The sequence below is a fragment of the Harpia harpyja genome, chromosome 11 (assembly GCF_026419915.1).
Source record: "Harpia harpyja isolate bHarHar1 chromosome 11, bHarHar1 primary haplotype, whole genome shotgun sequence".
In the NCBI taxonomy this organism is placed as follows: domain Eukaryota; kingdom Metazoa; phylum Chordata; class Aves; order Accipitriformes; family Accipitridae; genus Harpia; species Harpia harpyja.
Window position 1 is genome coordinate 10,832,998 of NC_068950.1, and position 23,573 is coordinate 10,856,570.

A 23,573-nucleotide genomic window follows, 5' to 3' on the forward strand; every position below is an offset into this window, starting at 1 on the left:
GAATGCCTATGGGGAAAATTGTGCTTGGAGCCGGTATCCTACTGCATCCTGGAGAACCCCCCCCCGTTATGTGTAACTCCATGGGAAATGGCAGTATTGCTGGCCCTGCTATGGGCTGAACACCGTGTGAGGCTTTCTGTTGCTTGCTTTCACTGCAGCCTTTCATCAGAGGCTGGAAGCAGCGCTGTGTGGTGTTGCTGGCCTGACTTGGAGCAGAGAGCTCAGGGACAGGAGCCTGGCTCTGGAGCAGAGGGTTGCAGCCTGCTTCCCAGGGGGATGAGGCTGTTTTAGCCTCTGGCTGGTTGATGGAGCAGCTTTCCCCTGTAGCAGCACTTGCTTTCCCTGTGCAATAGCCACTGTTTCTAGGATGGTCCTCTGGCTCATCACCCAGCTCCTTTCCTGCCTTCTTTGCCTTCTGCAGAAAGCTGTTTAATCAAGGGTGTATCAAAATCCATCTGCCTACGCTGGTGTCAACAACTTCGCTTTAGGGACATTTTACATAATTTTCTTTCCACACTCTGTAATGGATTTCATTGCCGAGGGGATGGAGAGCAGGGCAGCAAAGGTATTTTAATTACATCTGATTGTGGCATCTTGCAGGCTTGCCCTGTCAGTTGTTCTGGCACAGCACCATTTAGAGCCCACTTTTGCCAGCACAGGCATGTTAGCTGGGGGTTTACTGATCACAGAGGAAAATACTGATATTTCACTCCTGACATCATCTTGGGGCTGTGTCTTCTTTCTCTGTTGTGCTTTTGTGGCATCAGCTTCTTCTGCATTGGAGGATTCCAGTCCTTCCATACCATGTCACTTAGAAGCAGTAAAAAACCACAGTTACCTGCCCTATTGTATGGGCATCATATCTGGGTGGAGCAGAGGTACTTTGCTTGCTCATAAAAGGACCTGCCTTACTGCAAGGGAAATGTCCCTTTGAACCTTTCCCCAACTCACATCTTGGTTTCACAGCCTGTCAACATAAAAAGGGCTTCCCTTTTTCTCAGTCAATCAGGGGAAGATTAAAATGCTGTCTGCAGCAAGACTATTTGAGGGAAGAAGGAGGGAATGAGTCACGGAAAGCTGCTGGTCTCGCTATGCTGAAACACCCTGATCAGACCCATGGGGCTGGATCAGTGAGTGGAGTAAGTCCTGGGACAGGCAGGAGTGTGGCAGGTGTGATAAAGCACATTTTTGGAAGTGCTCACCAAACGAGGAACTCCAGCTGGGTGCGTGTTGAAATGCCGATAACTATTGTATCTTTACATGGCTTTAGGTGTATTTTCACTAGCACTCAGGGCTAGCGGTATCTGCAATGCTGCCTGCATGTTTTCTGGAGCATTCAGCAGGCAGCAGCTGCCAGTGCCCACACTTTGACCTGTCTTTTCAAAGTGTTTAACGCACAAAAGGCAGAAACTGTTTGAATCTAACTTGGGGTTTGGAGGAAGGAGAGTCCAAGGAGGAGGAGGAGGAGGGCAGAGTTAAGGTAATTTTTTTTTGTATGACTGCTAATATGTGTTTCTGTTCTTGCCAAAGCTTTTGGTTCTGATTTAGTAGGAAACTTAATCCTCAATATCCACAATTTTTCAATGTTGGAATGTGTTTGTGTTCCTAACACCACTTATCTGTGTAATTTCCTCCTCTTAATAGATATCAGCTGCAGATTAGAGAAGTGTTTTGTTTGTGATTCCTAGGTGCTCTGCACTTGATGCATTGTCTTCCTACAGACGCAGGGCAAACTCTGCTCCTCCCTTCTGGCCTGGGTTGCAATGATGGATTAAGTAGGTAAGTAATAGAGTGGTAATGAGATAACCACTGACATCGAGCATTAACGTGGGAATAAATGAAGTTACCATCCAGAACTAATGGCCTGAACTATCACTGGGTTGTAATTAATGAATGTGGTGGCTGAGATTTACAAGGATATTTTAGGATGCTGCTTGCATGCAGCTTTGGGTTTTATGGCTTGGTTGGAGAGAAATCAATTAATGCCAAGAACTTAATGAATGGGCAGAACCTGTTCTTTGTCAGTTTGTAGTGCCCCTTTTGTGGAAGAGGCTAGACTGGCACATGTGGAGTATCTGCCTTTTCTTTACTTCAGAGGGTGGAAGAAAGTAGGATGCTGTGGTGTCTGACTCTGGGTCACTCACTCCTTAGTGCCTAGTAGAGATGTTGCAAGGTACCCTGGAGGTCTTGTTTCTTCTGTTTTATTAGGGCAGAGTAGCGGGAGTCTTGGTGGAAACAGTACATTTGAAATGAACCCATGCAGCAGGCGGACAAGTTTGCTTGTATGTAGAAGAGATTGCCGGTGACGGGGATTCTCCAGCCAGGATCTCTGAATTGAGCAATGAGAAGCTGCCCTGTTTTGCCCCATGAAGGTAGGACACCTAGTTCCTTCTTCAGGTCTTCTCCTCTCTGCAGCTGTGGCTCTCTCTCCTGCATGTCACCCCCTCCCTCCCCCTGCAGTCTCGCTCTGGTGTCTTTGTCATCCAATGACTGCCTGCACCTAGTCTGTGAACCTCCTGGAGCAGGAGTTGAGGTGTCCAAGCTGCGTACATGCAGTGTGCCCATGCTCAAGGGGCCTCGTCTGGAGAGCTATCCCTCCCTGCTCGCATAGCTTATTAGGCATGTGACCCTGCTAAACACTTCTCAGATGTGTGAATAACACTTATGAGGTGGTTGCTAGGCTCTTGCAGAAAACACCGCAGAGCAGTTGAAATTCTTCATGTTAATTGGTAGGAATACTCCAGCCATCTCACTGCTGCCTCCCTCATCTTTCCATGGCAACACTCTCACTACAGCAGCCCAGGTGCTTGTGGTTGGATTTAGTGGGATTTTTTGAGCCCTCTGTCTTCCGAATCGGCCCTTGGAGCATGGAGGAAACATCTGTACTTTTAAAGTATGGGCATCATGTGATAAATCAAATAGCTTCCCTTGGCATAACCATATTCCTTTTTTATGCTGTCAGAGACAGAAAACTTTGGAAACATGCCTGAACTGAACCCTTGCGTTTCTTTGGTGGAAAGAGCTGTTGCCGTGTTTTTTCAATGGGGAGAAAAAGGCGTTGAAAGAGTCCTGAGTGTTTCTCTTCCTTCCCATGGCCTGAGCCGTCACAACTTTCTGTGAACTGGAGAAAGGAGAGGAACCACAGCTCACAGCATCTGGTGAGCAAAGGGAAGGACAGTCTTTTTCTTTCCTGCAGAGCCCAGCCTGGATGGATTTGTGATGTCTCTTTCAGGAAGCCAGGATGGTGGCTGGAAGGAGCCAGAGATGAGAAGAGGGAGAGTGGACAGGAGAGAGAAAGCTCAGGCATTGCATCATCCTCACTTCTGCTCCCCTGCTGTGAATAAAGGTGTGTGTGGGATACGTGAGACAGCACAAATAGGGGCACTGCCTTTTGGGCGATGCCCAACTCTGCCAGCATGGGCAAAGTTGGGCATTGCAGAGTAGAGGGCTGGTGTGGAGGACAAGGCATCCTCTATTCCTGCTCCCCACCTCTCTGAAACATTCTCCATGCATATTCTAGCACTGTTATCTCTTTCAGGACTTGTTTTACAGGCATTTTTAATGATTCCAAGGGAAAATGAGACTCAGATGGCCAGTGATGAACCCAGCCCAAAGCTGCCCCGACTTGGAGAGGTTGCCACTTTGCCTGGAAGCATTACATTTCCTTGGTGCAGGCTCAGTAGTTCCCTTCCATGCTGAACAGGAGGAAGAAATTTCCACCTGCTGGACCAGCACAAGCCAAGACCCAAACTGAACAAAGAACGGCCAGTGTATTCAAGGATATGTAAATCCTCCTCCTCCAGCCTTGGGAAGTTTATTGCCCTCAACAAAGTACACAGTGTGGTTGTCATTCCTGAGGAGCCCAGGTGGGCTTTTATGTGACAAGGGAAAATTACCCAGGCTGTTCTCCAGAAGGCAAGTGAGTAGGAATTTTCCTTCAACCGGTTCAGGACAAAGTTAATGTAGGGAAAGCCATTAAAATTAATGCTGGTAAACAAGGATAAAAACCAGCAGGGTTGTAACAAAATTTGGACCAGATTGGGTTTCCCAGCTGTTGTGCTGCATGCTGTCTTAAAGGCAGCAGGCGGAGGGAAGGGGTAAGCTGAGCTCAGAAAGCTCCTGTTGGAGAGGGCTGTGAGGTTGGGGTTGGGGGCATTTGGGCTCCGGTGGCACCAGCTTCGTGGTCCAGCACATGAATCCACTCAGGCCCACTGCCTTTTTCTGGGAAGCAGTGATGCTGTGCTGTCTGATGGTCCTTACTTCTCATATTTATTCGTGTAATGATTACCTGCTCTCCTCCAGAGGCTGCCCTCAAAACTCAGGCTCTGCTCTATAGAGTTCCGGGAACATGCCCATGTGTTGTTGCTGCCTGCAGGTGTTTTGTGTGAGCATGTTTGGGAGCAGATCTCAGGCTGTCAGGGCAGTGTCTCGCTCCAAGAAGCTGATCCTGAGTTCAACTGGGAAAGGTGCAAAGGAGCATGGTGATTCTCCTCTCTGTTTCTTCTGCTCCAATGTGAATGGGAGCATGCTCAGGCTGGGCAGTGAGGATTACTGGGGACGTGGGTCCACTGTACTGGGAGGAAGGCTCAGGTTTGATGCCTTGTCTCATGTTGTTTGTGGGTAGAGGCTAAACGAGGCCCAGAGCATCCCAGGGAAAACAGCCCGGCACAGGAGCTGTGTGTTGCTGTACTCTTCTAGGTCAACGGCTTTTTCCAGCTGTCTTGGTTTTGGCTGGAATAAAGTTAATTTTCTTCTTAGTAGCTGGTATAGTGCTGTGTTTTGGATTCAGGATGAGAATAATGTTGATAACACACTGATGGTTTTAGTTGTTGCTAAGCAGTGTTTATACTAAGTCAAGGACTTTTCAGCTTTTCATACTGCCCTGCCAGCAGAGGCTGGGAGTTCACAAGAAACTGGGAGGGGACACAGCAAGGACAGCTGACCCAAATGAGCCAAAGGGGTATTCCATACCTTATTACATTATGACCAGTATATAAACTAGGGGGAGTTGGCTGGGGGGCACCGCAGCTTGGGGATTGGCTGGGCATCGGTCAGTGGGTTGTGAGCAATTGTATTGTGCATCACTTGTTTTGTATATTCTATTATTATTATTTTCCTTTCCTTTTCTGTCCTTTTAAACTGTCTTTATCTCAACCCGCAAGTTTTACTTTTTTTTTCCCCGATTGTCTCCCCCGTCCCACTGGCGGGGGGAGTGAGCAAGCAGCTGTGTGGTGCTTAGTTGCCGGCTGGGGTTAAACCATGACACCAACCCCACAGCATACTAACATAAGCCAGTCAACTTCTCCAAAACTCCTGACACCAGATATTCAACTGACTTGATGCTTTGGAATAGGTCAAATCTAGTATAACCAAGCCAAAATTTCTAGCCCCAGAATTGAAATAATGGCCCATATTTTCAAGTAACCACTGATTTGATGGTAGTGATGAGAAGGGAGAGGTACAAAAGCAGTCAGCCAGTTTCTTGCAGTGCGTGAGAGACTTGGGTAGTATGTTTGAAAAGAAAGAAGGTAACAGTCTCATCTCTGAGCACAGCCATCTTCAGCATAGATGAACAACATAGATGCCAACAGCCATAGAAAACTCCTCAATCCACCAGTCAGTGCAAATAGCAGTAGAAGGATCCTTTGGTTCCTCAAGAGGCATCATATACCTTGTATCTCCCTAGTGAGGTTGTGTTTGCTCAGATTTCCATTATTTTGATGGCCCTGTCCTGGATGGTCAGGTTTTGCAGGATGGGTTGGGTTCTGGTGGAGTCTCCATGCAGCAACCCCAGAGCAAAGTGAAGCTGCTGAGATAAAGTCCTGCGATGTCTCCAGCCAAGTGTGGGGAACTAGAGCTGGATGCCTAAAGTTATCCTTATCAAAGGGATGAAGGAAAGTCTGGGCAGGTCAAGACTGATGCTGGAATGGAAAGCAGCATGGAGAGAGCCCAACACACAAATCTTCTTTTGGAGCCCTCATCTCTGGGGGAATCCACAGGCTGCCTCTACAGGGAGACATGAGGCCCTTTTCTCCAGTCAAACTGCTGGCAGGTTGCTGTCTCAGAGGTACTGTAGGTGAGGTGAGCAGAGGTGGAGAGCTTGCTTTTGTTTTTCATGAGACATCACCAAAGAATCAGGGTGACAGAATTATTTTTGTGGAAGTGACTATATGAAATATTTTTTCATTTTGATTATTTGAAAACCAAACCTGTTCATGGGTTTTAAAATTCATGTCCCCTGTGGGTTGCTTTGTTTTGTTTTGTTTCTTATTCCCTCTCCCTTATTCCTCAGAGGGAACCATCCAAACCTACACAGTGTGTTATTTCTTGAGGAAATGCAGTCGTTTTCCAGTTGAACCTAGACTGGAAATGCTTCTGGTGATTCATTTGTCTGAGAAATTTAAAAAAGCTTGGATGGAACAGAAACCAGTGTATTTCAGGGAGAGCTTTCTTGTGTTTGAAGACCCACTTGAGCGGGGGAGTTATTATTGGAAATATTGGAAACAGAAAATTTTTAGAGGCTTTGTTTGGGAGACTTGGGCTCCAGCCATTCTTCTGTTGCAGCTTCTTGTATGGTACCAAGATCTGGAGCCTGGCCATCCCGGTCCCAGCTTCCCATGCCTGCTGCATTACAGAGCTGTGCCACTTCTCACCAAGTCCTACATCTTGAGCCCTTTGCTCTCTGGGGGCACCACTTCTGCAGGGTGGGATGGAAGTGATGCCATCTTTGCCTTGACTATACTTTGTATCAAAAGTCTTTCCCAAGAACGAGGATCATATGGATGCAGACCTGTGTCTTGAGTACAGCAGGGACCTCCTGCTATCACACAGTGAGGGGTCCAGGTCCTACATTCATCGTTACCATCTGCTCAAGCTCCTCATCACCAAGAACCTCTTTCTGAGGTTTCCCAACATCCAGCGAGGTTCAGAGCCAGGCAGCAGAAAGGCAGATTCAGGGGCAGTAACCACCATAAAGTCCCCTGCAGAATATCTCTCTTCGGCCTTCAGTTTCCCCACTTATAAAACGAGCATGTTTTAATGGTGTGCTCTTCGAGACACAGCTTTCTGTTCGCTCATGCAACAAGGAGTTGTGGAAAACCACCAGGCAATGGCTGAAATCAGATGAGCTGCTCTGTCACATCCCACGAGTAATCCTGGGGTTTGGGGGCTGTTCTTATCATCAACATGGGATGTCCCAGAGCTAGCTTGATTGGAGGCAAGGTGCATCATGGAAGCAGGACTGTGCTGGAGAGGCTTGGGCAATAGGGATGCTTCACGTGGGACAGGAGAGGTGGCAAGTGCCTGTGTGTCTAGAAATACAGCAAGAAGTGGGCTGGATAGAGGAGAACACCTACTCTTGTTGCTGACTGCTCTGCAAGCTGCCAGCTCTGCTGTCTAGTGCTGGCCAGATCCACAGTGTAACTGCTCATCTCCAGTCTCTGCCTTCTCTGTGCCCCACATGCTGCTTTTCCTATAAATAGCCCGGTGGGAAGCGGAGCACAGAGCCACCGCAGATGGCCCCCAGTTCCACGTGCAGTCTTGTGTGAGATCCTAGATAGGGGCTGTCAATTCCTTGCCTCGAGCCACCCGTGAAACCTCATTAAAAATGGTGTCCTATTCCTTAACCCCCATCAACCCCTCCCTTCCCACTTCAACTTGCCTGCATTCAAGCACCCTTATTAAACATGCACTTCTAAGCAAGGAGCGCTGACTTCCCCTTAATTGAGGCATAATAATTAGAGCATTAACACATTAGGAGGGTGAGACAGCATGTTTAGCTTTTGTGATTAATTATCTGAGGATTGTAATAAGTTGTTAAGACATTAATTACTCTGGCATGTTTATTGCTCTTTATTGCAGAACAGACACTTGGTAGCAGCAAGTGCTGGTGCATCTGGAAATACAGTGAGAAGCGGGCTGAAGGGAGGAGACCACCTACTCATCCACAAAACAGTGAGCTGGTGGTGGGGACAGATCCGCTCCTCCTGAGTGGACCTTGGTGACCAAATAGGTTTATTTCTCTTCCATCTCTAGGAGGCCACAGATGGATAGAAATAGTATCTGAGTCCCTTAGGACAATCTAGGACTTGGAAGGTCCTTTCTGATCTTTTCATCTGGATTTTTCTCCTCTTTCAAATGAAGTGTTTTCTTCCTGATGGTTTGAGATTCCCCCACATTTGAATCTTTGTGTTTCCATGTCTGGTCAGTGTGGCTCAGTCTCTGGATCTTAGCAGGAATGTCGTCTGTATTAAAGACAGGCGAAAGTTCAGAGTGTCAGCAGTGGTCAAGGAGTGAACCAGGACTCCAGTGCCCTCCCTCACCCCTCCATTGGATGACTTTTCTGCTGGAGAATTGGGAAGTAGATTAGGAAGGGGTGTTGCTCCAGTGGCAGGAGCGGTTTGGACTGCCATAGCCTGCTCTTTACACAACAAGCTGCTCTGTGGCCCCTAGACAACTCCATGCTGGTTGGTCAGATTTGGTCTAATGGCAAAATTTAGGCCTGGAGGATGAGTAGGTCTTGTATGCTCCTGAAACTCTGACAAAGAGAAAAGGCAGCCAAATCAGCAGGAAGACATGGTGGGCTTGTTCCCAGCCTTCTGCTCTTCCCATGAAATATGCACAGTGCCATACCCTCCCCACCCCAACTTCCCTCTGCAGTTATCTGGGCTGGGGAGAACACAGGAGACATGGTGGCAGCCTCAACCACCATCATAGATAAAGAAATCTGGGAAGGTGATGAAAGACAAGAAGGTGGGGAAACTATGGGTGCAGTGTGTTGATACAGATTTCCTTTGGGACCCCTGGACCTGATGTTTCTGTTTTTGAGGCTGTTGCTTTGTCTTCATGTTATTGCAACACGCACTTGTGTCTTGGGACAGCAACTGATGGATGCAAAGGGCAGGAAGAGGGGTCTTCCTCTGTTGCCTCTTGTTAGAGTAAAAACTCATGACGATCCTGACCAATCTTTGTCCCCCCAGGACTGACCCAGTGGTCTCTTTCCCTGTGGCTTCCACCAGCTCAAGCTGATGTCACTGTCACTCAATTGTCTCGGTAGCTGGGGAGGAAAAATCCCTTCCCCGTGTACAAGCTGAGACCCGTCTTGTGTCAGCTGAACGCAGTCTGCTGCCTTCAGCCCCTTGGAGCCCCCGCCTGCCTCTCACTAGCCCAGCCTGGATTTGGCATTCACTGTCAGGTACCTGCTTTCTGCATTCAGAGTATGGAAAGTGTCAGCCCAGCATTTCCCGCTCAGCTCCTAGGGACAAAGCAGGTCATGACTTATGCGTTTTATCATTAAAAAGATAATTTCCTCTAGATGTGTGCAATAAGACAATGGCACTGACCTGTGATCCTGGCATTGCACAGCATTAATGATTTCCCTTTGCAGGTAATAAGCAGCAAATGTACACATTTTGGGGAGATGTGATTTTTTTTTTTTTTAATTCTTTTTTTCCTTTTAAGACTGCTGTCTTCCTAGGCCAGACTTAATTAGCAGACCTCATTATTTCCTCAAATGTAACTTGACTTCCATTGAATGAGAATTGTTCAGTGGATGGGGAGCAGCAGAGCGGTGCTGCAATATTCATATTGTTTTAATTGCAACATTAACATTTCATGCCGCTCTTGGCATACTTTCAGGTGCGGCCCTTTAGCTCAATGCAAAGCTGTGAAAGGTTGAATCAGAACAATTAGGATAGAGTGACTGGATTTCTGGATTTTCTTTTTTGTTTTTAACAAACACAAACCTAGATGCAATCCCCTTCACTCCTTTTGTTGGGCAGAACAGGGAGTCAAGCACCCGTGAAGTGTAAATCCTTTTTTGGAATAAAGGATGTGCTGTAGCGCATGTTTAAATTCGCTTTTTGCAGAGCTGAAGCCCTGCAGGTACAAGAGATACATGATCCTCCGGGCTGATGGCACCTCCTGGGACTTGACCTTTACTGGGTGAATCAGAGAAGTCCCAAAATACATCTGGCCAGCTGGGCCATCATCACATACGAGCTGGAGAGAAAAAGGCTATCTCCTACTTCTCAATTACTTCCAGGGCTCTAGGATGCCTGAGGCTGGAAATGGCACTGCAAACAGATAACGACAGGGTCAGTGCAGATCCTAAATGAGCACAGGGATTACCCTGCTCAGTCCCCAAATTGCATATGGAGTTTGGCTTTCTTGCAGCAGTGTCAGACAGCACTGAAATGCTGGGCTCAGCCTTAGCAAGCTCCGTTCGCCTTTGCTGCCTTGCCATGTACCATACACTTGCCGCTAATCGTTCCTGTACCGGAGAGCAGCGATGAGTGACGGGAGTTCCTGGCAAGAGCAACTCCAGGTTCCGCCCTGGAACAGCCTAATGAGGGTCTCCTAATTGGGTCATTGAAAGGAGGTGAGGAAGAAAGGCCAGTCAGCAGCTCTAGTAAATGGCTTCTTGGTGTTGCTCTCTGAAGGCTGTATTGCACTGCGCAACATGCGAGCTGTTTAATTGACTTTTAAAGGAGAACCAAGAGGCTGTTGTGTCCCCTTCAGCCTTTAGGAGGAAGAGGAAGGGTTGGTGGGGCTCCCTCTGTCCTGCCAGGGGAAGGCTGAGCTTTGCACCCACGCTGCTGCCTGCCAGCTCCGTGCTGGCCCCGGCTTACAGATCTGTACTGAGGCTGGTGAGTGGGTCTGGTCTTCAGCAAGGATCTGTGTGAAGAGGGACAGGCTCCCTCTCTCTGTGCCACTAATCAGTCAACGCACTAATGGGTACCTTGATGTGTAAGTGATACTGCTGTGAGCTCCCCAGGCGGCTGCTTGGACTCTGGGCTGCCTTCCTGGCATTTGCTGGCAGCAACCTGTGGATGAAACGTCTTGCTGGAAGGTGAAATCTCTGCCCATGTGGCACGGAGGCACAGGGAGGGTTGCAAAGGTGAGGGAGCCGCTCTGCCCATCAGTGTTCCTCCTTGGAGTTGGGCATGTCTCTTGCATTTCAGGGAGCATCTGAACTCATCCATATGGCTGGGATGGCAATTCAAGCTGGAAATGCAGTGGGACCTCAGCTTGGTCACTGGAAGAATGGCAAGGGAAGAGCACATAGCCCGTTTCCAGAGGCTTTCCAAAGGCCAACATGCCATCTTAGCTGGCTGGCTCTCCTATCAGCCAAGCAGGCTTGAAACCTTCTCCCATTAGTACTGTGTGCAGTGGGATCCATGAAGTTTTGTCTCCTGTGGATATATAGCGTGGGTTTGGATTCTCTGCTGTGTAGTAAGCTGCTTGTGCTGAATGGAGCATCCCCCCTTACCAGGATATTTATAGCATCTCTCTTTCTCCCATGCAGATTGTCTGATGTCTAATAAGGAATGATACACTGCAGTTTGGAAGGTGCTAATAATGTCTCTCCTCTGTTTGACAGTCTGTTCCCATGAAATTTATAGACTCTGACTGTCTCCAAGACCTCTGCCTCTCTGTCAGATCAGGTTGAAATCTGTTTGCAGTGTCAGAAGTTGCTGGGGAGTGGGCAGAGGACGGAGTGATGCAGCAGGATTGCATATGCTCTGCACTTCCTAGGAAATCAGGCTGAAAATGTGCCCAGCTATGTTTCCTGCAGATCTGGGGGGCAGCTGCAGCTCAGTTCACCAAATTGCAAGTTTGGGAAAGCAAGCTGGTTGTGTGGGAGGAAGGCGATGAGCTCAGAGACTAGCCAGGGGAAGAACTTCTCTGCCCCCAGCCATCTTGCGTGGCTGCCATGCTGCGGGCTCTTCAGGCACGTTCGAGCTGCCTGGGGCGACAAGCGCAAGTGCAGAGCGTGGCCTCTTGTGGAAAACAGCCCCTGAGGACAATAAATGAGCAAGCCCAGAGCTCCTGGCTGGTGTGAAGAATTGCCCAGCTAAAGGATAATGAATGCCACAGCAGGAGACAGAGCATTTCTCTGAGGCCATTCATCCCCTTTATCACCCTGCTAACAAGCCCCAGAGCGACTTCAGAGAGACTTCTCTGGAGAAGCACCATCCCTCAGCCTTGCTGATGGCTGGGTGCTGGGGGTCAGGAATACATCATGTGGCAGGAGCGCTCAGCGGGAAACCACAGACCACCCCCCCAAACAACAGCCCCGAGTTTGGGTGTCAGCAGTAAGGACTGTGCAGTGGCTCTGGCTTTGCTGGCGTGGAGACCATGCCCTCCTTCAGGCCATGTGTGGTGCCACCTGAGAGATCCGGACATAAAAGCCGAGCATCCATCTTTTTAAAGTACTTTTGGGCAGCAAGGGCCCTGCAGCACCCTCAGGAGGATTGCTCTATCCTAACTCCCAGCTTGTCTAAGATTTAAGATTTATACAACACCCAACAGGAGTTTGGGGCCACTGGCATGGAGGTAAGTTGGTTCTGCTTCACTTGCAGCACAGCCGAGTCTGTGCATGAGTCTTGTGCGAGGACGAGAGGGCAGAAGTGATGTGCTCTTTGTAAGAGCTAATAAAAGCTAATTCATCCCTTTGCTCCAAGACAGTAGGAAGCATTAGCGGCTGGCTGAGTGCCTCCTCCACTGCGGCAGCATGCTGGGTGCCTCTGCCTTCCCCCCGGCTGGGAGCAAAGCATGTCCTCCCATGGAGGGGAAGGCATCTCTGTCAGCAGGAGCTGTGCCATCTGCGACTGTGTCAACAGGCAGCCCGTGGTGCTGTCTGTAGCTTCTATCTCTCCTGGGAACTAAAAACAGCCACATAACCCAGGCAGGTGGGTCTGGGAATGGGGATGGATATGCCTTGGGCAATTTCCCATGCTGGGCTTCAGCTCCGAGCAAGGGCCTCTTCCTCTGCCCTAGGGCTTGGGACACAGCTCGTGGGAGCAGAGAAAAGCACCGTCCCTGATTTGGCTGAGCTACAGGAGGCCCCCAAAAGGGCTGCAGCCATTTGTGCCCAGATAGTTGACCAAATATGTTGGAATACCTTCAACGAGCACCTTGTGTGCTCACCTGTGCACAGTGTGTGCAGGTCCCTGGTGTGCCACCCTGCATGCTCACCTAGCAGAGTCATTGCGTCTGGGGCATGGTGCACAGCGGGTGAGCATTAAGTACAGCTAATTGCCAGTAACTGGAAGTTTTTTCTTTTTCCTCCTGTCTGTTTTCTTAATTTCTCCTTTTTCTTCTCCTCCAGGTTTAACTGTTGGAGGATGCATTTTGTGTGGCCCATGGTAAGCACCCCACATCCAGTGCCAGTGGCAGGCAGGGCTGGGAGAAGGTAGGGAGCGGGGTGAGGAGAGGAAGGGAGAGCAAACAGGAGACATTGTGTTGTGTTTGGGTGTCCTCAACAATGCTGGTGGGTTTGTGGGGGCAAAAAAGGAGGAGAAAAGCTGCAAAGTCTTGCAGGTGGAGGGTGCGGAGAGCGCCATGATGGGTAACTGCGTTGTTCCAGCAAGGGCAGAAACAACAGGAGAGCAACAGTTAGTGGGGATGGTCTGGAGCATGTTTGCAGAGCTGTGGCTCTGGACCAGAGGAGAAAGATTGGTGTGTCATGGAGCCAGGTCTCTTTGAGTGTGAGCAGCAGACCAGCAGGAGGATTGTAATCCTAATTTTTTCTCTCCATTCTTTATTGGTAGGTCTCCAAGCATTTTAAAAGGAAGGTAACACTGCACATTGGAAAACTTCACATCTTGAGGCTTCAGAGACTAGTTCAAAGCCAGCCAGAGGAGCCAAGGCCACCACCTGTGAGTGCCGAGCCCCCCTCATGTGCTCTCTTCCCTAGCCCCAAATAGTCTGCACTCCAGACCTTGGCCTTTCTCCCAGGTCTCTGCACTGACCAGACTGATGATGGGGAGCTCATTGGAGGCCAGTCATGTCCCACAGGGTGGCTGCAGGACATGTTGCCTCCTGTGGCCACAAGTGATCAGCTGGCCTGTCTCCGGGAGGGAGTCACACTGGCATGTGAAATGGCCCTTCAAAGCAGGGTTGAATTTATAGGGATGTGCTCTGGTCCCAGTCCGTGAAGCCCCTGTTCCTGCCCTGACATCTCTGCATTTGGAAACATCTGGCGCTTTTTCTTCTTTTGCCAGCACCATTAAATGTCGAGTTAAAGGGAAACACAATACATCACCTTCCTCGTGGGCTGCCATTCAGCCAAGAGTAACAGAGATTAGCCTTCAATCACACGGGGGCTGGAGCTGAAGGAAGCCTTCCCGAGGACATGCTGGAGAAACATTTTCATTAGTGGAGGAGAACCTGACAGAGATGAAGTGCCCCTTCACCTCGACTGCCGGACCTCTCCCCTGCCTGGCGTTAACAGGACAAGGAGATGCTAACCGAGGAGCTGGTGCCAGCTGCAACACTTTAAGTGCTGTCTGCATCCAGATGTGAGAAACAGCTGTGACACAGCAAAGCAATGCTTTTATAGCCTGGTGGGGGTGGGTTTGGTTTTTCTCCTGACTATCAACCAGCACTCACTGCTGGAAGTAAACTGGCACTCTCCATGGCATCAACTGAATGGAGGAAGTGGGTGCTAGGTTGTAAGCCACCTACCTGAAGGTGTACCCTAGCATGGGCCAGAGAAAGATGTCCTTGGGTGGTAAGGTCCATAGGTCCAGGAGGTATTGTGGGCTCTGCCTCCTACCATGTGTTTTGCAAATGTAACAAGACGGTCTTTGGGGTAGCAGAGGCTTTCTCTGCTCCATGGAAAGCTGCTCCACAACCCCCCGTCCATTATTGCAGGCATCTGTTCTTAGTCTGCATCACCCCAGGGCAGTTGAGATGCCCAGAACTCACTTCTGCTATTGATGTCTCCATTGTGTTGGAGAAGCACACCCTGCACCCCAGCTAGGCACCTGGCACAGACCTGTCTGTCCTGGTTACTGGGAATTAGCCAGCAGGATCCCTGCAGTCGGTGTCTGCCATCCCCCACCTCGCCTCCCTGGGGCTGGCGTGCTCCTGACAAAGGCAGGCTCTGTCTCTTTCACTCACAGCCGAAGGATGCCTTGCCTGGTCCTATCTTGCATGTTAGAGAGAAATTGTTTTAATCTGTGTGGCACGTTCCTTTGCGGAGGGGGTGGATGGGCGGGGAAGAACAACAGAAACTCTGGCCATTCTGGGTATTTTTTAGCTCTTTGCAAAGGACCATTAACATCTCCTCTCTCTCTCCCCTCCCCCCTTCCCCCCCCATCCTTCTCTCCCCCCCTAAACTCCCTGAAGACTGTTCTCTCTTTGGGGCTGCCTGCTATACTGCATTAACATCACATCTCTGCGGTGAAGGTAAGCCAGTGCTCAGCACTCCCCAAGACTCTGACTCGCAGGGAATCTCATCTCCTCTCCTTGCTTTCTGGGTGCCCACCATGTGCACAGCCCTCTGAGAAGAGGCTCCCTGGCCAGGAGGGTGACAGGCTCAGAGATACTTCTGTCTTCTGAGATGGGTTTTATCAGGAATGTGATTTGAGCTTCCTGAGAGGGAGGTGACACAGCCTGGCAGCTAGGGCATTGGTTTGGGACACAAAATCGGGTGGCTTCTAGTTGTGGAGTATTCTCATGTTAAGGTATCTGTCACCTTCCCCTCCTCCCTCTCAGGACTGAGAGCAACCAAAATTAGAGGAAAACCTGGCTCCTGAGCATTTTTCCCCCTGTTCCCTTCACCTGGCTTATTTTCGTTTTTCTCCTACAATCTCAGCTGGCTGAGTTTTGGTGCCAGCCTATTGAAAGGAAAGGCACGTGCTGGCTTATGGAGGGAGAGAGACCTGAGACAGGATAAATCTGGAGGCAATGAGATTGGGGGGAAGCAAGTCAGCTGCTCTGACACTTTTATTATGGAGCCAGGCTGCTTGGGAATGAATCTTTCTTGAAGCGTATGCTGCTGGATGACATTTCTACCAGGTCTCGGCAGTAACCTTCGCCAAGCCTCACTGCCCAGCCCTGCGCTTGTCTGTTCCTGTGGCAAGGGGGGGGCGAATGTCAGCTGGAAATGCCACAGGCAGCAGGGCTTGATGGTGTTCAATGCACCTTTGATGAGTCTGAAAGCACCTGGGCTTTGGCACCAGAAACTCTTCAGGCTTTGGTGACTTCAGTTTATGGATGCATGTGTTGTTTTGCAAAGGGGATGTGGCTTCTGCATGTGTTTCTCATTTCAGAAATGAGGAGGATACAACACAGATCAAAATTAAATTCTCCTCAGAGTTGCCCAGAAGGATGGATGACTGCAAGGAAAGATTATTCTATGGCTCTGGAAAAGGAAGACCTACTTGCTTAGTAACCTGGTGATGAGGTACTGGCTCTGCTTCATGCAGACGCTGGAAGCCAGGGGAGATTTCGGGTTACAGAGAGGGCTGGGCAGAGTTTGCCACTTTCTCAGCTCCTTTCCTGTATCACTGTCAACTTAGATTTCTCATCAAAAACTTGATGTTATGGCTGGCGGTGACAATAACAGAACGCCACTGGCAGAGGTGAAATCTTTCTCTCTGTGAGGGTACTTCTTCCTTTCCCTTCCCCTTGGCTTACATCAAGAACCACTGGCTCCCAGTGCCAAGCAGGCCATGCATACATGCTGCCCAGGGGATGATGTATACTGTGCTGAGCATCACTTTTCTTGCTTTTTCGGTGAACAGCTATGTGTCAGTGATGCCTTTTGCTGTGTGGTGACCTGGGACAGAGGGTGAACCGTTGTCACTGTCTGAGACAAATCGGGGCCATTGGGAGCTGCCATGTTTGCCATCATGGGGAACATTGCACAGAGTGGTCCTTTGCCATACTGGCACCCTTGTACCAGCAGGAGGTCTGCCAGGGATGTCCCTTCAGAGCCCTGGGGGCCATCCATGTTCTTTGGGGGCCAGGCCCGAACTAAGTCAGGGTCTGGGGGGCAGACAAGCGTGTTAATGGTTAATGTTCTCTGCAGGCTGTCTCTCACCTCTAAATGGGAGCTAATCTCGTAGAAGAGTGCCTGTGCCCACACTACTCCAGCAGCCCCTCTGCTAGCCTTCTGTCCTCAAGGGCCGGTTCAGCAAAGCGTTAGTGCTGATTTGGGTCCAGCTTTCGCTTTCCAGCTGCTTACAGAGGTAGCTGCCGCTGCCAGGCCACACTAGAAAACAGAGGCAGGGGACAGGCCTCTTTGTGCACTTAAAGATCCAAGAGTTTAATCTGATTCTGGTTCTCTATTAGCCCTGATCCTGTCTTGCATCTTTTCCGGCTGATGCCTGAACCTGTCTTTGGTAGTTTGGTTTTTTTTTTTTTTTTTTTTTTCTTTTTCCCTTACCTTATGAAAAATGGCTTTGCCATCTGCATCTGTCAGGAGTCCGCCGAGCCGGTGTACAGCTTGGTGAATATACAAATGTGCGGTTGGATCGTGGCCCCCTCTGACAGGCCGGAGATGAATACCAAACGTGCAGGGAGAAGAGTGTGTTCCCTTCCTCCGCTGCTGCTGCCTCTGATGGTTGTTTTTCTTATCCCAAGGAGGTGAGAGGATCGCCTTTGGGAGCAGTGCTTCCTTCTGCTCCTGTTCCGCCTTGCCAAGGATCAGTTGTCTGCCATCCATCATCATCAGAGTCCTCTCCTCACTCCCACATCTCAGCTGCTGATAGGAATGCCAGGGAAGGGGTAACTGGTTTACCCTGCTTTTTCCTACCATCCTTTACCCTCTCCCTTTTGCATCCCACCTTCTAGGCCCATTACAAGGCAATCAGCAGGCTGGGGCTCGAGGACACTTGCCTTCACTTGCTTGTCTAGGTACTTTTTAAGAGAGGTAAGGATGAGGTAGAGGGGAGGGGATTGTTCAACCTTACCCAAGTGGCTTAAAAGGTAATTTTGAATGGAATTTTTCAGCAGTGTTGTGCATGACTCCACATAAGATGTGCTGAAAGCACCCAGGCACTCCTGCATGTCTCGGCCTCACTGTGTCCCCTTTACCTGCTGTAGGTAGGAGCCAGCGCTATGGGGCTCTGCAGGGAGGAATGCACCAGCTATGAGATCCTCAGTTGCTGTAACTCTGCAGGGTCACTCAGGTACCCAAAGGGAGATGACAACCTGCCTTGACACCCATGGATTTTTTTCACCTCCTCCTGCCTCTTGGTTTTCTGCAGTCTGAGTCGCAAGCTGCTTCCCTGGCCTCGATGTACTAAGAACCTTTCAGCCAGGTAGGCTCAGAGGAGCAGGCAGGCAGAAAATGAAATGAATCTCTCCATGCTCTTGCCACAGGTATCTGGTCAAGGAGGGGAAGTTTCTGGGAGGGCAGACCCCCACTTTGGCAGGAGGAGAGAGCAGGCAGCTTGAGCTGAGCTGTTTTTTTGACAAGCAGATGGATGTTCAGCGGGGGCCCAACAAAACCCTCTTGCTTCAAGCTAGCTGTGAGCCCTCCAAACCAAAGCGTTGTGCTGACACGAAAAAAGCATCACTCCATTGATGCTCAGCCTGAATTACCTCTTCCAGGTGCCTGATTCAGGATGCAGCGACCATCCCCTCCTGCCACTGGCTCCCAGGAGGAGCCAGCTGCGTGCTTGCAACCAGACAAGGTTGTAGCAGGAGCTGTTGAGCAGCAAGGAGGGAGGAAGGCAAGCGATGGCAGATTCCTCTGGCGTCTCCACACCGCAGGGCTCTTGGCGAGCGAGCGCTCGTCTGCTTTGAAAGCTCTTAGTGCTCCTGCAGGTGGGAGCCAATTTGTCTGCTTTCCTGCCCAGGTGCCATCTGTTTGTAGGATTGCCTGTGTCGTGGATGAGCGTGACGGGGATGGTGAAGGGAAGGGGCTGCCGGGGTGGGAGAGATGAGCCTGAAACTTTCCTTGGGTAACTTCAGCACTTCTGGCTGCCGTTGCTCCCTCTCCCTTGCACTGAGGCAGGGAAATCACAGCCTGTCATTTGCTGTTCCTGGAGCGTGATAGGGAGCCGAGGCACCGCTAATAGCAAGCTATCATTTTAATGCTAATTTCCTACTGTTAGCTTAGGCTGGGGGAGGCTCAGCCTGTGTGGAGGGGAGTCATTAGCAGATGGAGAAGGGGGGGATGTGTGGGGATTGTTCTGCACCTCAAGAAGGGACTTCCAGAGGGCAGATGATTAACCACCACTGGGAAAACTGGTAGCAGATGCTGGGGTCAGTCTCTGGTGGATGTGGGAGGGAGGGAGGGGGACACTTTGTTCCAAGTCATCTTCCTGTGGGGATTTCTCGAGTGCTTCAGGCTTTGGCTTGAATTTGGTGTTTGCTGCTTGTTGCCAGCCTCCAGTGTGTTGTGACCCCGGGGATGATCAGAGCGCTGGCAGGGCTGGAGCTGGTGGCATAGTCATCTCTTTTTTTAACAAAGGAGCCAAGCAGGGTTGGGTTTAGCTAATGTCTTGTTGTGAGGAGCTCCCCAATTCAGGAGCAATGGGCTTCAAAGCAGGGAAACTTCTTGAGATACACAAGGGCCAAAAAAGACACTTGCCCTTTTGCCATGGGAACAAGCTTAGCTGCCCCAAGCTGGAGAGCTGGAGGGAGAAACCAGTGGCTGAGTTTGGAGTCATGAACAAAACTGAATCATTTCCCTGCCCTTTCCAGAGGTGGGAGTTCCCACATCCAACATCTTGGTCAGTCTCCTCTAGCCATGCTTACCAAATGGAAGAGCCTGTGCTGCTCCCCAGGCAGGTGTAGTTGCCTGGGAGCTCCTGGGGAGTATGAAGAGAAGTGACTGGCTGTAGTAGGAGTGTAGGGCCCGTTTGGGATTGTGTTGGCAGCAGTCAGAGAGGTTCCTCTACCATTTCTAGACCTGCTTGGAAACCTTGGGACTGAAGGGTCGTGAGCTCAGATGCTGTGCCTGGCTGGGAAGAAACTGGTTGCCTACTGCTGAGGGACAGCATTGTTTTAAGGCAAGGGCCCAGTAGTCTCCTGGTCTGTGGTGTGACATCTCCTGAAGACCCACCAACCTGTGCTGATCTAGACCATTAGCTTCATCATTTCGTATGGAAGCATACATGGATTTTTTAAAACCACTTAAAGGCCATTTTAAAACTCTTTTCGCATCTAGCAGAGAGGCAAAGGAGGGACAAAAGTGGCCATGGTAAAGGGAAGGAAAACCAGCAACTGGTTAAATGGTAAAGGGATGGGAAGCCAGGAGGCCATCTTGCCAGGAGGACATTAGCACAAGGCTACATTAGGAGAGCAGCATTGCTCTCTGTGGTTACCAACTATCAGATCTGCCCCGGGGTGGAGCATGACTCACTGCTTTTTAGGGAGCTATTTCCATCTGAAAAAATGGCTCCTATCTTTTCTAGAGCCTCTTCCCTGCCTTGGGTGAGGAGAGAAAGAAAAAAGTGAAGGGCTACTTTTTCCTAGCTGGGGAGAACCAAACAAACTTTCCCTCAAGCAGCTGAGCGAGCAAATCAGTGCCTCACATATTCCCAAGAATAATACAATCAAGTAGTTGAGGGGAAAAAAAAATAATAATAAAATAGCATTGCTTTTCCCAGTTCAGCACTCTGAATAATGAGCCTACAAGCCAGAGGGAGAGCTCCCAGGAGAGGCGCCTGTGTACAGGAGATGGACACAACAAGTGTCTCGGATGGGCCAATATCTGAAGCGATCTCTCTCTAATTTTCTACATCAGTGAGAACACAATGCGGTGCCATCAATCATAGTCAACCTCCCCTCAGAAAGCCACCTCCTGCCTTGCTGTACTGCGGTGTCCCCCCTCTGCTTCTGCCCCTGGCTGGGGACTGCAGGCGTCCCGGCCAGCAGTGCCTGCAGGCACGTTCTCTCCCGGGGCGGGGGGCGGGGGGGAAGGGGTTTCTTCTTTGTCACGTTTGAGCCTGCTTGTGTTTCTGCTTTTCTCCTTCCTCCACCCCTGGCGTCTGTTCCTCACCAGTGCTTTATTTCAGACTGCTTCTCCGCTTCCTGGAGTCGGAAAAGGCCAAATACTCCTTTTATCCCTGATGAGGAGAAGGTGTGGAGCTGCCTGTCCTGGGCTGAAACCCCTGCACGCTGCCTGGAGGAGAGATGGGAGTGGTTTTGGTGCCTGTACTGCTCAACTGGGGATGGGGAGGTTGGACTTTACAGCTCCCCTGAGGCTGCTTCTGCAGTAGTGGCCATCAGGGCATGTTCTGGGGATTGCTGGTGCCTGAGCTGGCTCCTTTGCCCCAACCCCAGCTCTGGGCATGGAGCAGCTAAGGGAGCCATCTTTCATGCTGGACTGGTGGTGCGATGCAGCAGCTCTTGGTCTCTTGGTTTCTCCATTTGTGAAGTGCTCTGCTCCTTCCAGGCTTGGCCATGTTTCCACCAGACCCAAGGGCACCTCTTTGGCAGGAGCACTGGTGGTGGGTGTCTTCCTGAGAAGGCCCAGGCCAGACACACGCCTAAGCTGGCCAGAAGGCTGATGGGACACAGATCTGTGCTCAGGGCTGTGTCTTCTGCTGGGGCGTGGACACAGCTGGTGGGTTTGATGGCTCTTGCTTCTTCATCTCTCTTACGTGCTAGATTGGGTGCTCTTGCTCAATTGCAGTGGCTCTTGGACCTACCAAAACCTGGCTAACTGCTGCCAGCTGTCATGACACAAAAGTAGTTTGCAGTCCCATTTCTGGCTCCATGGGCTCAAACAGCAGCTAGAACCAAGGACCCGTGCTTCTTTCTTGAACACAGCCCTAGACAGAAGCATCTTCTGAATAAACCTGTGCAATTGCCACTTGCCTCTCAGCCTCTTACGCTGCTTTCTGAGAACTGCCAAGGATCCTTGACCTCTCTTTCAGGCATGGTTTCCTGCATGATCAACCCTGCTCCAGTGTTGTGGAGTTATTGCTGGCTTCTGTAATAGCTGCTTTGTTTACTTCCCAAATGCCTGCCCTTTCTGTAATAAGCTATAATTCATCTTGGTTTATACAGTGCTCAGAGATACCTGAGCAAGGAAGGTGTGCCATTAAACCACCTTCTGGGCTGCTCTCTGGACTGGGGTTGTTGATCTCCTGGAAATGTAAAACAGGGAGGACAAGGGGGACGAGATTGGAATGGGGAATCATTACCTAGCAGAGTAAAAGGGGCTGACTGGGTTGGAAAGTGCTGGGAGCTGACACACAGGTGCAGATGAATGGCTATGGCAGGCAGGTAGGGTGGAGAGATGAAAGATGTTTTTTTAAAGCATCTGCTTTCCTCTCTTCCTCTGCTTTATAACCTGTTTTTATAGAGACTGCATGAGGAACACATTTTTTTATTAGCAGCTTGGGAGTGAAGAGTAATAAAGATTAATTTTTTAAATAATTCCTTGCATTATCTTTTAATTTCCTGTGGCAGGGTTTGACTTTTAAATCTGCAAATGGAGTTAACAGCTAAAGTGCTCATCAGTTTGGAAGCAGCAGCCAAAGGAGCTGCGGGACTCAGGGAAGGTGGGAGAGGCTCCATAGTTGAGCCTGGAATCCCAGCCTCTCCTGGACCGGCCACAGTCTGTTCCCTGGCCAAAAGGATCTGTTCAGGTCTGCAGCGCCAGGCTGTATCTCTGTCCCAGGAAAACTTGGAGAGATCTAATCCATACTGCAGCTCCTGGTGTCCATTTTGCTTCCTTCCATTAATGGTAATGATGAAGCTCCCCTGAGGAGGAAGGAGGGAAACATGGTGGCCCTGCTGTGGGCAATGCATCCTTGCTGGCCTCCACCCAGGACAGCATGTGCTGCTGGGACCTGTGCTGAGCTGCACGGGATGGTGGGCATGGGGGTTGTCTGGACCAGCTGGGTTCCTCAGTGGTCTTGCTGGGACTAGGGGGATGTGGTCACAGGACTTGGCAGGGAGATATTAGGAAGAAATAACAAGGGAGCAGCTGAAGGAGAAGGGGGTGAGGAGAGAGCGAGCAGTGTCAACACTGGGATCTGATAGAAAAAGGCTCTCCGTGCCCCCTTATATCCACACTCTCTGTCTCAGCCTCCATGAGCACAGAAGACCTGATGCTCTGCTGGGCTTTAACCTGCTTGGGAGACTGGCTTACAATGGAGCTGGACTACCTTCACTGGCTCAGATGAGCTTTCACGTGCCCTATAAGTGTACCCATAGCCAGGGTGGCACTGAAGCTGGGCAGAAGTGATGCCCAGCATGCAGAGACCCTACCCCCAGCTTACTTTGACCACTGACCTTCTTTTCATCACTTGTTCTTCATCATATGGCCATGCTGGCTGCTCAAGTTTGCTCTGAACTTCTGATCTTTCTGTAGAACAAGTGGTGGAGGCAGAGAACAGCCGTTATGAAGAACCAGCCAGTGTGGACAGGAGCATTTTGGCTCACACGAGTGTGAAAGCAGCTGAAGCTCAAGTGCCTGTTGTGGGCTTTGGGAAAGCAAAGGGGAAGCTGAGTGAAGGCGGGAGCGCAGTGAGCGTGTTGACCATGTCCTGAAAAGGCATTTTACTGGATTACATCACTCCTGTGTTGGAACCAGGACCAGGATGAGGGTTTTTGGAGATGTCTGGGAATGGGGAAGAGCCAAATCATGCATGGGGAGCGCTCTGACCCAGACAGCTCCTGGCTCCCTCTGACAGATGCCATCTGGAGCAGGCTTTGTACATGCCTGGGTGTCTGTGTACTTTGGCAGTCCTCTGATGACCAGCTCCTCTGACCCAGCATGGAAGGACTGTGCTCACCCTCCTCAGAGGGAGGTTGGAAGATCGCCTCTGTATCATGGCAGAGGGACTCCAGGCTCGATCTGGCCTCACTGCTGC

At 50.2% G+C, this 23,573-nt stretch overlaps 1 long non-coding RNA gene across 1 annotated transcript in view; it reads left to right on the plus strand.

The window, feature by feature from the left end:
- LOC128148304 (uncharacterized) overlaps positions 1-22,131 on the plus strand; it is a 41,544-nt gene extending 19,413 nt beyond the window's left edge. Inside the window, exons 3-12 of the long non-coding RNA XR_008237249.1 lie at positions 1,689-1,779; positions 2,209-2,372; positions 3,233-3,346; positions 3,539-3,919; positions 7,861-7,953; positions 13,554-13,661; positions 14,007-14,303; positions 15,136-15,195; positions 16,062-18,266; positions 18,349-22,131. This is a non-coding gene — a long non-coding RNA (uncharacterized LOC128148304). The remainder of the gene's footprint in view (positions 1-1,688; positions 1,780-2,208; positions 2,373-3,232; positions 3,347-3,538; positions 3,920-7,860; positions 7,954-13,553; positions 13,662-14,006; positions 14,304-15,135; positions 15,196-16,061; positions 18,267-18,348) is intronic.
- The last annotated feature ends 1,442 nt before the right edge of the window (positions 22,132-23,573 follow it).